The sequence below is a fragment of the Juglans regia genome, chromosome 15 (assembly GCF_001411555.2).
Source record: "Juglans regia cultivar Chandler chromosome 15, Walnut 2.0, whole genome shotgun sequence".
NCBI classification, from domain to species: domain Eukaryota; kingdom Viridiplantae; phylum Streptophyta; class Magnoliopsida; order Fagales; family Juglandaceae; genus Juglans; species Juglans regia.
In genome coordinates, this window is record NC_049915.1 from 19,446,762 (window position 1) to 19,461,534 (window position 14,773).

Here is a 14,773-nt window from a genome sequence, read left to right on the forward strand (position 1 = left end):
TGGCAAGAAGAATGCCTGCTTTTATGGTCTAAATGAAGATTTGAACCTCCTCGAATATGTAAGTTGGTTCAACACTCTCTTCTATAATATACAAGTACGAACAAAAATCAAATTTAGCTTATCATGGTCAGTAACATTAATGTATGGCGAATTTTCTGTAATTTCAGGCATATGACTTATGGAAGTCAGGGAAAGGCATGGAGTTTATGGATCCATCTCTAGATGATACAGTTTCATCATGTAAACTGATCAGGTGTCTTCAAATTGGTCTTTTATGCGTTCAGGAAAATGCAACTGATAGGCCATCCATTTTGGAGGTTTCTTCAATGCTAAAAAGCGAGAGTGTGGCTCTTGCAATCCCCAAAATTCCTGCTTTTTATACAAAAAGAAACGTAGATGAGGGAACTAAATCTCAATTCCAGCCAGAAAATTGTTCTGTCAATGATACAACACTCTCCCAAATGGTAGCCAGGTAACTAAGCAAGGAGCCCTTTCCCTTCTGAAATATAGTTTCATAATTGGTGAGAAATTTCTGCAGATTCTTAAGAGGGAAATAGAGTGTTTGGTTGAGATGATTTTTAGGTTATGATTATAGGTAAATGTAGTCTAGGTTATTTAGGCATTTCAGCTTTTAATTGGAAAGCGTGTGCTTAATTAAATAGTTACGTACAATTGGATATTTACACAGGTTATGTCATTATTTTACAAGTGATGATTCATATTTCTTTTGCACTGTTGTAACGAAATTCTAAGAAATTTAAAAGTTCAAGTAAGCAGGGTTCCTATGCTAGATTTTGCATAAAACGAATGGATTGAGGTTGATTCTATGAAAAATATACATGTTTTCTTATAAAAAGAAAACTTGAAAGCAACCCTGGTCATTTTATTTTTATGACTCATGGAATCCATTTGGTTATGTTTGGTGGATTGCGCATAATAAATGCAGATGAGCCTCGTGACCGATTCTCCGGCGCACTCTTCGAGCAGCGATGACTTTGCAGCGTTCCTTGATGCATCACTTGATTCCGGTTCTTCTGAAGAAGCTGAAGATTCCGATCAGCTTGAAACGCAAAGGTAGGTTCTCTGTTGGCTTTTGGGATTTTTCGGTTTGGAATACATATATATGTATATATTTATTTTTTTTGTCATTAACTGGCAGGGTAAAAAGGCGCAAAGTTGACAAGATGGAAAACATAGAGGAGCTTCAGGACCCAACTTCACTTGCACCCTCTCTAGAACAAACCGCAGGTAAATTCTCTCATTTAGTTAAATAGTTCTCTGGCGGCAGAAGTTTGTGAGAAATGCCTTTTAACATCCCCCCAGCCAAATATTGGGAAAGACAGCACCAGACCAACTTATCAGAAGGTTATTTGCTACCTTTCGTCATACCAATCTGATTTCTGGTTGCATAGCTTCATAATTATACTGTATAGATTCCTACATATTTCTTTTCTTATTCATTTTGAAGCGCTGCTTTTGTGGAGTCTATGTATAAATGTACATACTAAACCTACATTCACACACTGTTATATGCAACCCAGCAGAGCCATCACTCTGCCATATTTTGTATCCTTCTATGTGTGTGTGCCATCTTCCATATCATTTATGAAAACTCCCTGGAAAACGACACACTGGATGTGCATTACTGAGTTTTACTTTCATCTGAGATTTATGCTATTTGGTTGAACTGAATTTATAAGGAATGTTTTATCTTTTGCAGAAGCATCCATGAAGAAGGAGGCTTGTATGCATCCTGGTTCTTTTGGAGAGATGTGTACACTGTGTGGGCAAAGGTTCGATGCAGATTCTGGCGTGACGTTTGGGCACGTTCACAAGGTATGCATTCATTATGTTTGGTAATTATGGGTTTTGGTTACCTTTGCTGCATATTGGAAAACATTATTTCAAGTACTTGTGAAAGCTTCCAATATGTTGTGGCATTATCTACTGCCAATTGGCTGCGACCTTTCATCCACAAACTACCGATCCCCTAATACGAAAGAATTTTAAAATCAGAACTGGAGAGATGTAACCAACTTAAGAATTTTTATCCATTTTTCCAAACATGCAAGAGTAAGATTTCCTGATTAATAGTGATGTTTTATAGTCTCAAATGGAATATGGTTTGAGCCTGTGCAACGTCTGTATTTGTAGGGACTTAGGCTTGAGAATGATGAAATTGTCAGATTGAGAAACACAGACATGACGAATTTATTACGCCATAAGAAGCTTTGTTTGGTCCTTGATCTAGATCATACACTGCTAAATTCTACTCAACTTATACATATGTCACCACAAGAGGAATATCTAAAGAGCCAAACAGATTCATTGCAAGGTATTTCTGTAACCCTTTTTATGTGAGTGTGTTTTGGTAGTGTAAATAAGCATTTCAGAATGTTACTGAGATTGGTTTTTGGCTCTAACCATTTATTTCATATTTCTGTAACCACTTCTTGTGAATTTGATAGGTTAATAGTTAGCTTTTACTTATCTCAACCTGCTGCTGCCACAGAATATGACAGCTTTTTTTTAATTGTTTTTAATAAAATTGAGTTTGGTTATGCCAGTTAATTTTCTTAGACTTTCTGGGAATATTAGGAACATTTCTGTGCTTGCTGCCTTATGTAATTCAATAATTATGAAATGGACAGATGTCTCAAAAGGCAGTCTCTTCATGCTGAGCTTTATGCATATGATGACCAAGTTAAGCCCTTTGTTCGTGCATTTTTAAAAGAAGCAAGTGAACTGTTTGAGATGTACATTTATACAATGGGTGACCTGGCCTATGCATTGGAAATGGCCAAGCTGCTTGATCCTCAAAGAGAGTACTTCAGTTCTAGAGTTATATCACGTGATGATGGCACCCATAGACATCGAAAAGGTCTTGATGTTGTGCTGGGGCAAGAAAGTGCTGTTCTTATTCTTGATGATAAGGTGAATGCAGGTACATTTGTGATCAGCTAATTTGCATTATTAATCTGGTGTAATTATCACATGTGCAAACCAGTCCTGAAGTTTTCCTTCTGTGTGTCACCTTCCCTTCACCCCTCTTCTCCCCACAATAGGTGATGGTAGGGAATGTGCTTTCTTAAAAGAAAGGAAAATGTTTCTTTTTCCATATTGTGTGATGGTTACAATGATTTTTTATAGTGAAATCCCTCAAAATAAAAAGGAGCTTTCTCCATTAGTTTTCTCCTGGCGTATATAGATGCTCTTTGCAAACCCATAGAGATCTGTCTGAAGCGGTAAAAGTATGCACCCACTCCCTCTGTGTAAAGATATTATTGCAACAAATGAGCTGAATGGGAAATTTTATGAAGTGTTTCGTAGTGCCAGCTTGCCTGTGCTTCATTCTTTGATATGGTGTGCTCATTCTTGCTTCAAAGATGGATGGATGGTAAAAGATACATTGTATTTTATCGGATTCACTGGGTTTCATTTCTGTTTCTTTGAACTTGCGATTTATCTTGGTAGATTTTTGCGGACCATAATAATCCTGTTACTATAGGCTAGTCTAGCTAGAATTAAAAGGTTGCTATGCATTATTGTAGGCATGGACAAAGCACAAGGACAATTTGATACTGATGGAAAGATATCACTTCTTTGCTTCAAGTTGTCACCAGTTTGGCTTCAACTGTAAATCTCTTTCTGAGTTGAAGAATGATGAAAGTGAGACAGATGGAGCACTTGTAACTATTCTTAAGGTTCTTAAGCGTGTCCATGGGATGTTCTTTGATGTATGTCCCTTTTTGTTTCTCTTGATTGATTATTGTTGTTAAAGTTTTGTTGTGTAATGTTTTAACATGGGGGAACCTTCTGGTAGGAACTTGAGGGGAATCTTGTTGACAGAGATGTGAGGCAGGTAATCGTCTTCTTGACAACCAAAACATGACTAATTTCATTCTAAGCTTTCTTTTCAAGTGTCCTATATTTTGTTCTTTAGTCCTGTTCTCCACTGGCAAGCTCACGTCAATTAGTAAAATCTAGTAGTCCTTCCACGAGGATGATATCAATAGAGTCCCATATTATGGGATTATAAAAAAGTGCGGAATGAAGGATTTTTTAAATATATTAAAGCTGGATGATTTGGTGTCTTATGCGTTGGTTAGATTCTTATTTTCTACCAACATCTATCTCCCTCCCTCCCTCCCTCCCTCCCTCTCACTCCCTCCTGCTTTTGGCTGGGTTCCACTTAATCTGGCATGGGTTCTGGCCTATTGGATAGTACTTAATCTGAAGTAATGCATCCCAATCATATGGTTCTTTTTTTTATTTTTTTTATAAGTAACATCCCAATCCTATGGGTCCCTTTCTTGGCCTTGCATCAGCTTTAAACTGTTGTAGGTGAGCTTCAATAATGTTCATTGTCGATGACTTCATCTCTTTCATAAATTGTTGAATATTTTCTCATTAATAATTTATTTTTTCCTGTATGTCATTCTCTGCAGGTGCTGAAAACGATTAGGAAGGAAGTCTTGAAGGGCTGTAAACTTGTCTTCAGCCGTGTGTTTCCCACCGGATTCCAGGCTGATAATCACCTTCTCTGGAAGATGGCAGAGAGTTTGGGAGCTACATGTTTGAAAGAGCTCGATCCATCCGTGACGCACGTGGTCTCAACAGATGCTGGAACAGAGAAATCTCGTTGGGCAGTGAAACATAAGAAGTTTTTGGTCCATCCACAGTGGATAGAAGCTGCAAATTATTTGTGGCAAAAGCAACCTGAAGAGAACTTTATTGTCAACCAAACTAAGAATCCATGACTGACCCTTTAACAATCAGCGCTAACACTTGGTACTGATGCATTAGTTTGAGGTACTTAGCTACTCTCCAGCTCTGTAGACCAGCTCGTTTAAAACTTTGGATGGGTTAATTATGCTTCATAGATAGGTGGACTCAGTTTTGATGGTTTTAAATCGCCTAAAAGGGTCAAGAATTAATTGATTGGGATACTGAATGTTGGATGCTGCTCTAATTTTCTGTATGTAAACTTTCTTTATGTTATAGTGAGATGAACCTTAAATTACTAGAGAGCAGCTACCTGTCTGGAACCAGATGCCCATCCTATTGCTCTCTCTCTCTCTCTCTCTCTCTCTCTCTCTCTCTAGTTTTTCTTTGACATAATTGATTTTGAGTAATTGGAACAGCTACAGCATCCCGAATAGCCGGCTGCTTCAAGTATTCCTAAAATATTGTTAAAATATTTTCACAGATGAGATAAGTTGAAATAAAAGTTAAAAGTTAAATAAAAGAGAAATGATACTTGCAATCGTGAATGTGCAAGTGTTGTACAGTCATTTTAAAAAAAATAATAAATATAGGATTCACATGAAAAGAAATTAATTTTTTCATAGTAGATTTTACTGTTTTTTAAAGTGACTGCACGGTACTTGCGCACTTCATGACTATATATAGCATTATTTGTTGAAATGAGTTATGAAAACAAACGAAGCTATAATCTATGCTAAAAATCATGTGCAGCTGGCTAATATGACATAAATATATATAAAGGGAAATGCTCTAATCAGTTACGTCAATTATTTTAGTTTATTTTTGCGAAATCTTTCACACCCACACGGATCCCATAATTTCAAATCATTGAAAATTCTAATATGTTCACCGTCATTATAATCAACTAATGTAACAAAACCTTACTCTACAATAAGACACCCAATTTCAACAACGTTGGTAATGATCTTGCGCGGGGGCAACCTGATCAACCGCTGTCTACTTCAGAATAGATAAATAGAACATGGCCTTGAATTCATCCGGAAATGTTGAATATGTGTTGGGCTTTAGGATGTCTATATAATTGATATGTTTAAAACAAGAAGGGTTCTTAAATATTTTGGGCTGGTTCGAAATCGTACAATCACTTATAATAGATCAGTCAAGAAATATATCTCAGGGTTGGCATAACTTATATTGTAACAGTACTCATAACTTGATATTTTCATTAAAATTATGGTTTTGGAAAAGAGCAAGAAATGAATCGAATGAATTGAAAAGATGATACTAGAGAGAAAAATCATGTCCTTGGCTTTATAAAATGTCTTTTAATTTGACATTTAAAAACTTTTTGGGGTTGAAATTTTGAGATGAAAAAAGAAACATTTTTTGAGATGAAGAGATTTTGTTTTTTTAGAGATTTTTAGAGGGTAATGGAGAGAGGACTTCTGATCTTCTTCTTCTTCTTTTTTTTTTTTTTAATGGAGGTTAAAGGGTCATTCAAATCTTTTTGTAATTTTCTAAGGAAGCTTGTATTCAAAATCTTTTTGGGGAGGTGGGGGGAGTCTCATGTCAAAATATTATTTGAGAAGAAAATTACATGTGAACATAAAAATGGAGAATGCCTCCATTCAATCTGGGAGATGATCTTAGCCATACACTAATCAATAACATAGAAAAATTAACTTTGATTAGGATACGTTTGAATATTGAGATGGTCTTAGATAATTTGAGTTTATCTATAAATATTAGTATTTTATGAATCTTATTGACACGTGTTTAAATGTAAATAAATTGAGATATATATTTGAATTAATACATAAAGTAAATTGAATTAAATGTAAATATATTTGAAATAAGTTTAACTTTTTATAAAAAGTAGAAAAAATAATAATCGAAGAATTTAGCCCTTAAGGCCTTAACTAACTAATTAAAGTCCCCCAAAAGCTGGGAATTGAAGAATTTAATATGATAATATTCCTAGTTAACCTAGATCAGCCTAGAACCAGATAGATCATCGATCCACCTCCATTAATGCTAGCTAGCTAGCTCTGCTTGTGATTACTAATAATTTAGCCCTAATAATGTCGAGAAGACTGATCATGAGATGATTGCATGCGTGTGGGACTCCATGCTTTCTACTAGTCTGAGAGTTTTGAATACTTTTGAAGACTTTACTTCTTTTGCATATGCTTAGCTGCACAATATCATGATCATGGACAGCATTCAACGAACGTACCCCACGGAAAACTATGTGGGGAAAGAATTGAAAATATATACAGGTGCATGCATTAAATACTTATTGGAAGACCCAAGTTGAGATTTTGGAAAACATTTTTTCTAATTTTCGAAGATATTTAACGAACAATATTTTTCAATTGTATGCAGAAAGATAAAAACAGAAAGTTGCAAGCAAAAGTTCATGTTTGGCACAAAATTACATGAGAAGAGAAATATTTTAATCATAAAAAATTCTATAAAAATAAACTCGTAAACTTATATAGGTTGATGTGATACGTTAGATTGTAAAATTATTTTATTATAACAAAATATATAGAACATATATATATTTAAAATATGAAATCACGTTAGTATGTGAGTTTACTTTTATGAAAACTATTTAGGTGAATGATGTAGTCAAAGTGATCATGAGAATCATGCCACAAGCTGGTGATGATCATGAGAATCATGACGATAGGGTTCTAGTCTAGGGCTGAGCACCGACCACTTTGGAGTCGGAGGGCCCAACCTCCAACTCCAACTCCGACTTTGTCGGAGGTCGGATTCGACCTCTAACTCCGACTCCGACTCCGCGATATAGAGAATCCGTTCCGCCTCCGACTCCGACTTGTTAGAGCGGAGTCGGATTTTTGGACTCTTTTTTTTTTTATCTTTTTAACTTCATATTTGACCCACTTTTTTTTTTTTTAAATGTGGGCTTTCAAATTTCAATTTTCTCAAAATTACAATCTAAACTTATTAAACTTTTGATTATAACAAAGAATACAACTAAATAAAATAAGTAATATACTAACATGCATTCAAAAATTAAAAATAAAAAGAAAGTCTTATTTTTACATGTACTCCCATCATCCATGATTCCATATCCACATCCAACTAATCACTACAATAAACAAAGGCATCGTATACGAAATGAAGATTAAAAAAAAAAGCACCATATAGTTACTATAGTATACTATTATAATTACTATGAATCTATTTTTAATTATATATATTATATACATATATATGAAGATTCATAAAAACTATATGATATATGTATTATTATATATGAATATTAAAAAAAAGAGCACTATATCCGAAATGAAGATTCAAAAAATAGTCTTACTATTTTATATATAATATAGTATTACTATAATATACTATTAGTCTATTATTATATCTTCTAGTATATTACTAATACTATAGTATCATACTATTAGTATGTTAGTAATTTAATATTATATATATATATTAAATCTCTAATTTCTTATACTTGATATATATATATTAATATATATAAATATTAGTAATACACTAATAGTATTAATATATTAGTATTAGTATTAGTTATTATTAATACTATATATTATACTAATAGTGATATTAATACTATATATAGTTATAGTGATTAGTATAACTACATTAGTATTAGTTATAGTAATTTAGCATAACTATATTAGTATTAGTTATAGATTAGTGTTTATTCATTAGTATTACATGTTGATGTTATTATGCATCTTAGTGTTTATAGTATATTATATATACATTAGTATTACATGTTATTATATTTATACATTATTAATTTTTACAACTTACATGTAACATGGTAGTAATATTGTAAATTTGTAATAGTATGATATTTACATATAGTCATATACTATACTATTATTATTTATTAGTCAATTTAGTCTATATATTATAGTATAAATATATTATTTAAGTAGTATATTATTGAGTTTAACTAACTATATAAGATATAGTTGTATAAAATTTAAATGATTAACATATAAAAAAACACATATCTTTTTATAAAATATAAATAAAATTGGAGGCGGAGACGGAGGCAGAGTCGGAGGGTCAAGTCGGAGGCGGAGTGTCGGAGGCAGATCGGAGTGGAGCCAGAGTCGGTTCGTCAATGACTCTGATTTTGACTCCGACTCTGATTTCCAATAGAGAAAAAACTCCGACTCCGACTCTGACAAGTCAGAGTCGGATTTGGAGTCGAATTGTGGATTTTTGCTCAACCCTAAGTTCTACACACATATATATTGCATAATATTAATTAATTAATTAATTATTTTATTTGCAACATTGCCTTTTATTTTCAATTATATTATTATTTCATGTGGAAGAGCTTGCCCGCTAAATGGTAGGTAAATGTATTTATGATATTGTCAGCATAATCAATTATGTGAGGAAGAAAATATAGGTGCATGCATTAAATACGGAAGACCCATTCATGCAAGTTGAGATTTTGGAAAACATTTTTTCTAATTTTGAAAATATTAACGAACAATAATTTTCAATTGTCTGCAGAAAGATTTGGCAAAAAGAAAGTTGCAAGCAAAAGTTCATGTTTGGCACAAAATTACATGAGAAGAGAAATACTTTAATCATAAATAGATTCTATATAAATAAACTTGTAAATTGATATAATTTTAATTATATTTTTTTTCTCTTATTAAATATGTGATATATAGATGATGAGTAGATAAATTTAATAAATTTAAGAAGAATAAAAAAATTAAAAAAATATGATGTGTGATGTGTAGAAATAACAAATAGCAAAACATATATATATTATTTATTTATTTTATTTGCAACATTGCCTTTTATTTTCAATTATCTTAATTTTCATCCGGAAGAACTTGCACGCTAAATGGTAGGTAAATGTATTTATGATATTGTCAGCGTAATCAATAATTATCAGCTGATAGAGTTGAATTTGAGTGGCCATTTTGCATGATAGCTCATCATATTATAAATATGTGGCCTATATATTTATTTAGTACTTCTAGATCAGCTGAGTCCCTTTCTTGCTCTATTATTTGATTTATATCTACCTTTTCATATTTCTTTATAAGAAAATATATTTATAATTGTGAATTAAGTAATCGTTACAAAATCGTTTTAAAAAAATGAATAAAATATGAGATTCATATGAAAAAATTAATTTTTTAACAATAAACTTCACTTTTTTTCAAAACAATTACGCGACGTTTACGCACTTTAAAATTATATGCAGAATTACTCTTTCTCCATACCCACTTGCCACTTGAGAGTTTTCCAATAAATAAATAAGTGATTTTTTTTTTCAGAATAAGGCATAATTTGCACTTGTAATCAGGAGTTTAGGACCACCTCCTCTCCACAACTTAACCTCAAAAAATGTAATATGAAATTAAAACATCTATTTCAATAATAAAAAAAATATATAATAAAAACCAAAAAGAGAAAGTGGCACGTAATTGTCCAAAAGAAAAATTATATTTACAGTTTTAGGATACGTAAGTCTCGCACACTCTATTAAAAAAAATAATTTAATTTGGGACTTAAATAAAAAAAATTATTTTTTTAATAATAAATCTTCTTTATTTTTAAAAAAAGTGCACATAATATGTACATCTTAAAATTGTATTTAACATTCCTTGAAAAAGAGAATTATGAGTGTATAGGACAATTGTTTTCAAGCTTCTCTTACTATAAAGATGTGCCAATTGACAACTTAGATAGAGATAAGTTCAATTATTTCTCGCAAAATATTTAATTTTCCAAATAAATGTCTTATTCAAATGACAAGAGGTGTTATTTTGTAGAATAAGTCATGCGGTCTAATCACCTAAAAAATAGACACGAATCTAAATACTAGGTCGGAACAACGTGCAAAGCACGTTTGCCTAGTTCAGTGAGATATCGATATTTATAGTACATTAGTTTAGAATATAAAATAATCCAACACATATTATAACATCGATAGTTTTAGTAAAGTTGTCTCAGATAAGTTTAATACAAAAACAACAACAATATCAGTTCTAAATATGAGTCCTTTGATATTTTTACTACGATGCATCATTTTTGGTGTGTGATGTATGGGCTTATGAATAACAATCCTCTTTATATTTTGTATTGTGTATTAGTTTTTCGGATTGGGCTTTCTTTGTTGGGAGGTTATGTGAAGTGTTTGGATGAATTTTTATTATTATTGGGCCGGAGTGTGTGTGTGAAGGGCCCAGCCCGTGTGCAGATGGGATCCAAGGCCAATTCCAAAACACTGCCGTTTTGCTATGTTTAGATAAAAATCCTAATCTTTTCTCCATTCCCACCCCCCCGCGTCGTACTCTCCCTTTTCAATCCCTTCCTCAGCTCCCTCGTCTCACTCTCTCGCCTCTGCATCACCGTGCCGCCTCTACGTCGCCGGCCGTGCCGCCTCTTCCTTCTCCTGCTCTTCAATTTTCGATTGAGAAAAGGTACAAAAATTTCCCCCATCCTTCTCCTAAAATTTTTTGTTTTGAGTTTTGCATTTACTCGATTTTCTTTTTGTTTTCACTCCCTTCCTCAACTCCCTCGTCTCACTCTCTCGTCTCTGTGTCGCCGTGCCGCCTCTGCCTCGCTTTGACGCCGCTGCTTCAATTTCGGATTAAAATAAGGTACGAAAATTTCTCGTTATCCTTCTCCCAAACTTTTTTGTTTTGAGTTTTGGATTTAATTGATTTTCCTTTTGCCTCTCTTACAGATCCGAGTGTTTGTTCATGAAATAAATTAAAAAAATTTCGATTTTTATACATTTCTTAGATGCCCTCCACCTAGGTTTGATTGCGTTAGAACTAATTCCCACGACAAAATTGGATGATTTGAACTGTTAAGATCGAGTTTTGTAAAAAAATATACAACGGATGTGTGAATGTAGAAAATATACATCGGGTTTTTGTTTGCTGTTGAGATGTTGGATGATTTGAACTGTTAAGATCGAGTTTTGTAAAAAAATATACAACGGATGTGTGAATGTAGAAAATATACATCAAGTTTTTGTTTGCTGTTGAGATGTTAGTTGGACTATTTAAGGTGCTTGAGTTTTTTGAAATTATGGGCTTCAAATGAAAAATGGGCAGTGAGTTTTGACGGATAAAAACATCAGTTTTTCTATTTTTGTTTTCCTTTTTAGTACTTTGGTTTTAATGTAGATTGAGAGTGGACACCATCTCTTCAAATACAGATCCACAATAGAAAAAATAAAGTAAACATGAAACAGGAAAAAATAAAAAACAATAAATCTGTGACACAGCAAACAAAAAAAAAATGAAAAACGTGTAGTGAATTTTGGCGAGTAAAAGCATGAGTTTTTCAACTTTTTTTTTCTTTTCTAGTTTCAGATTAGTACTTTGGTTTTAAACATCTGTTGAGTATGGCAATAATCTATTTGCCAATATTTATTTTATCAATTGAGTAGAATGGCAAATAGATTATGTGATGTATGCACACCATCTAAACATCTGTTGAGGTTTATAGGAAATAGAAAACAGAAAAAGCACTGCATGTACCATTAGAAAACACCACACTAAATAACCATGGACTCACAATGATCAAACGCCAGAAAGTTATAGCTTGAGAAATCTCCAGCCAAGAACACCTTAGACAACTGGGAAAGCAGCTGTAAAAAAATTAATAGTAAACATTAACAACCAGTAAGAGAAAAAAATAGAAGAGAAGAGAATATATGAGAAGTCAAAAACATAAAATAGGTTGAACACTGAATGTTGCCAAAGATGAATACCTATGATCCTCAATTTCGGAATATCAGGTGGTTTGGTTTCTCCTCTCAAAACACTCTGGTTTCTCGTCTCAAAATAATGTGGTTTCTCCTCTCAAAACAGTATTTTAAAGTGTAATGGAGGAGAGGCGACTTCTTACATTTCAAAAACAGCAAAACAAACATGAAAAAAGAAAAACTCAAAAACTCCCAAACCAGATATGGAAAAACACTGATTAAGAATTTTTTTTAATGGTTTCTATGCTTTTCTGTGTTTTTTCTTATTGGTTTTTTTATGAATTATTTTTCCAAACCAGATATGGGAAAACACTGATTAAGAATATTTTTTTAATAGTTTTTGTGTTTTTTTATATGTTTGTTAGAGTTTGTTTATTTTTTTTTTTACAACTTTTTTAATGTTTCTGTGTTTTCTTAATGGTTCCTTATTTTTTATATTATTTTTTTCAAGACAACTCAACCCGCATAAGTGAAAAGGTATCACAAGCCAACAACCTGCTGAAGAAAAAAAACCGACAGAGAATGTGATCGATGTGAGGATAGGCATCGAGTCAGAGCTCATTAATTTGAGTTTCTGAGAAGACTATATTTTACATGATCAGAGAGCACCTAGCCTAATGAAGAAAGGATCGAGATCAAGTGATTATAAAGATATATTTTTATTTATATATATAGGTTTCAATCTGGGTTTTGAGCTAAATTTGCTTTTGTGTGTGATGTCGGTCAGCGCCCCCAGAAATTCCAAAAGTATCATAATCTGGCAATTTGAGTTTTGAGCTAAACTTATTTTTGGTGTTTGACGTTGGTCAGAGTCTTAGAAATCCCAAAATTATCATAATCTGACAAGTAGACAGCATTCAAAAAGTAGAAAGCAGAAAGCATTCAAAAAGAAAGCATTCAAAAAGGAACCTGACAATCTGTGAAGAGAAAAAGTAGACAATGCAAATGAAAAAATATTATAATCTGAATGATAAAAAAATTTTGAGATGCAGTAACATAAGCTAACGTTCATTTAACAGAAAGTAAAAGGAAAACAAGATTTTCCGTTTACTCCGTCTCATAGCCTTTATTATATATAAAGATATCGAGACGTGTATAGCACGGATTAATGTAGCATGTTTGTTTTTTTTTTTTTTGTTTTTCTTGGGGAGCAAGAGCATACCAGTATTATACGGTGGAAAAAGGCGCATCACATCATTCAAAACAGTTATCCATTTTTGTATGAAGTGATCAATGTGCGTGACAATATATATATATATATATATATGACTTTCATGACATTAGGGTATAGTCATGACTCATCACAAATGCCTTTCTTGTTATTTTGTACGGTTGTTGTATAGAGTCCTAGACAATAGATTTATCCGTATTTATTGATAATGACATACTTTAAATAATTTTATATGTTAATAATTCAAATGAAAACTACTTATCAAAAAATAATTTAAATGAAAGTTACGTAAAATATACTGGATTGCTAGTATAGTATGCAATTGAAAATGATAAAATCTAGAAAAATCCTATTATCAAATCTGTATGTAAAGCACATGGCCAAGTACAGTGTTTACATGACATAATTTGATTAAAAATATAAAATATAAAATTTGAATGTTACAAATAAAATTTTATTATTTAAATGATATAGAATATGGTATGCTCTACTCTGACTTGATAATAGAATAACTCTAAAATCTAGAATGAAGAACGTTATTTCTCTATCTGTCTGCCCAACTCAAGTAGAGAAAACAATTTAAAAGACCAAAGTTGGGAGTAAAGGAAAAATAAATCTATGTATAAAGCTGATACATACGCATAGAATAAGGTCTCGTTTAGTTACATAGATGAGATAAAAAATATGTACATAGTAGTGAAATGATTTGTGAATGATAGTGAAATAGTTTGAGTTAAAATATTTTATGAAATTTTGAAAAATAAGGAAAAAAAAATTGAATAATAATATTATAAACTTGAAATATTGTCTAGGTTGAAATATGTATAATTGATGTGTATGTTCCTTGTCCACTAGTATAGTTTGGATTATTAGTGGTGTTGACTAATTTCATTTGTTGGTTTAATATTGACAAACATCTGACGATCGACAGTGGCCCAAATCATGTGCTTAAATTGATAAGGGTTTATTTGGACTGATTAATAGGCCTAATGGTATTAGTTAAAATCAAATCACAATAACTTATATTAACACCTAAACGCGACAAGATTAATTCTAATGTTTTTAATGGAATCTGCCCCTAATTAGGTGATATTTTTAGAGTGGTGATA

General features: G+C 32.2%; 1 pseudogene; it reads left to right on the forward strand.

Moving 5' to 3' along the window:
- The first annotated feature begins 361 nt into the window (after window positions 1–361).
- On the forward strand, window positions 362–5,043 carry LOC108993185 (annotated as a pseudogene).
- The last annotated feature ends 9,730 nt before the right edge of the window (window positions 5,044–14,773 follow it).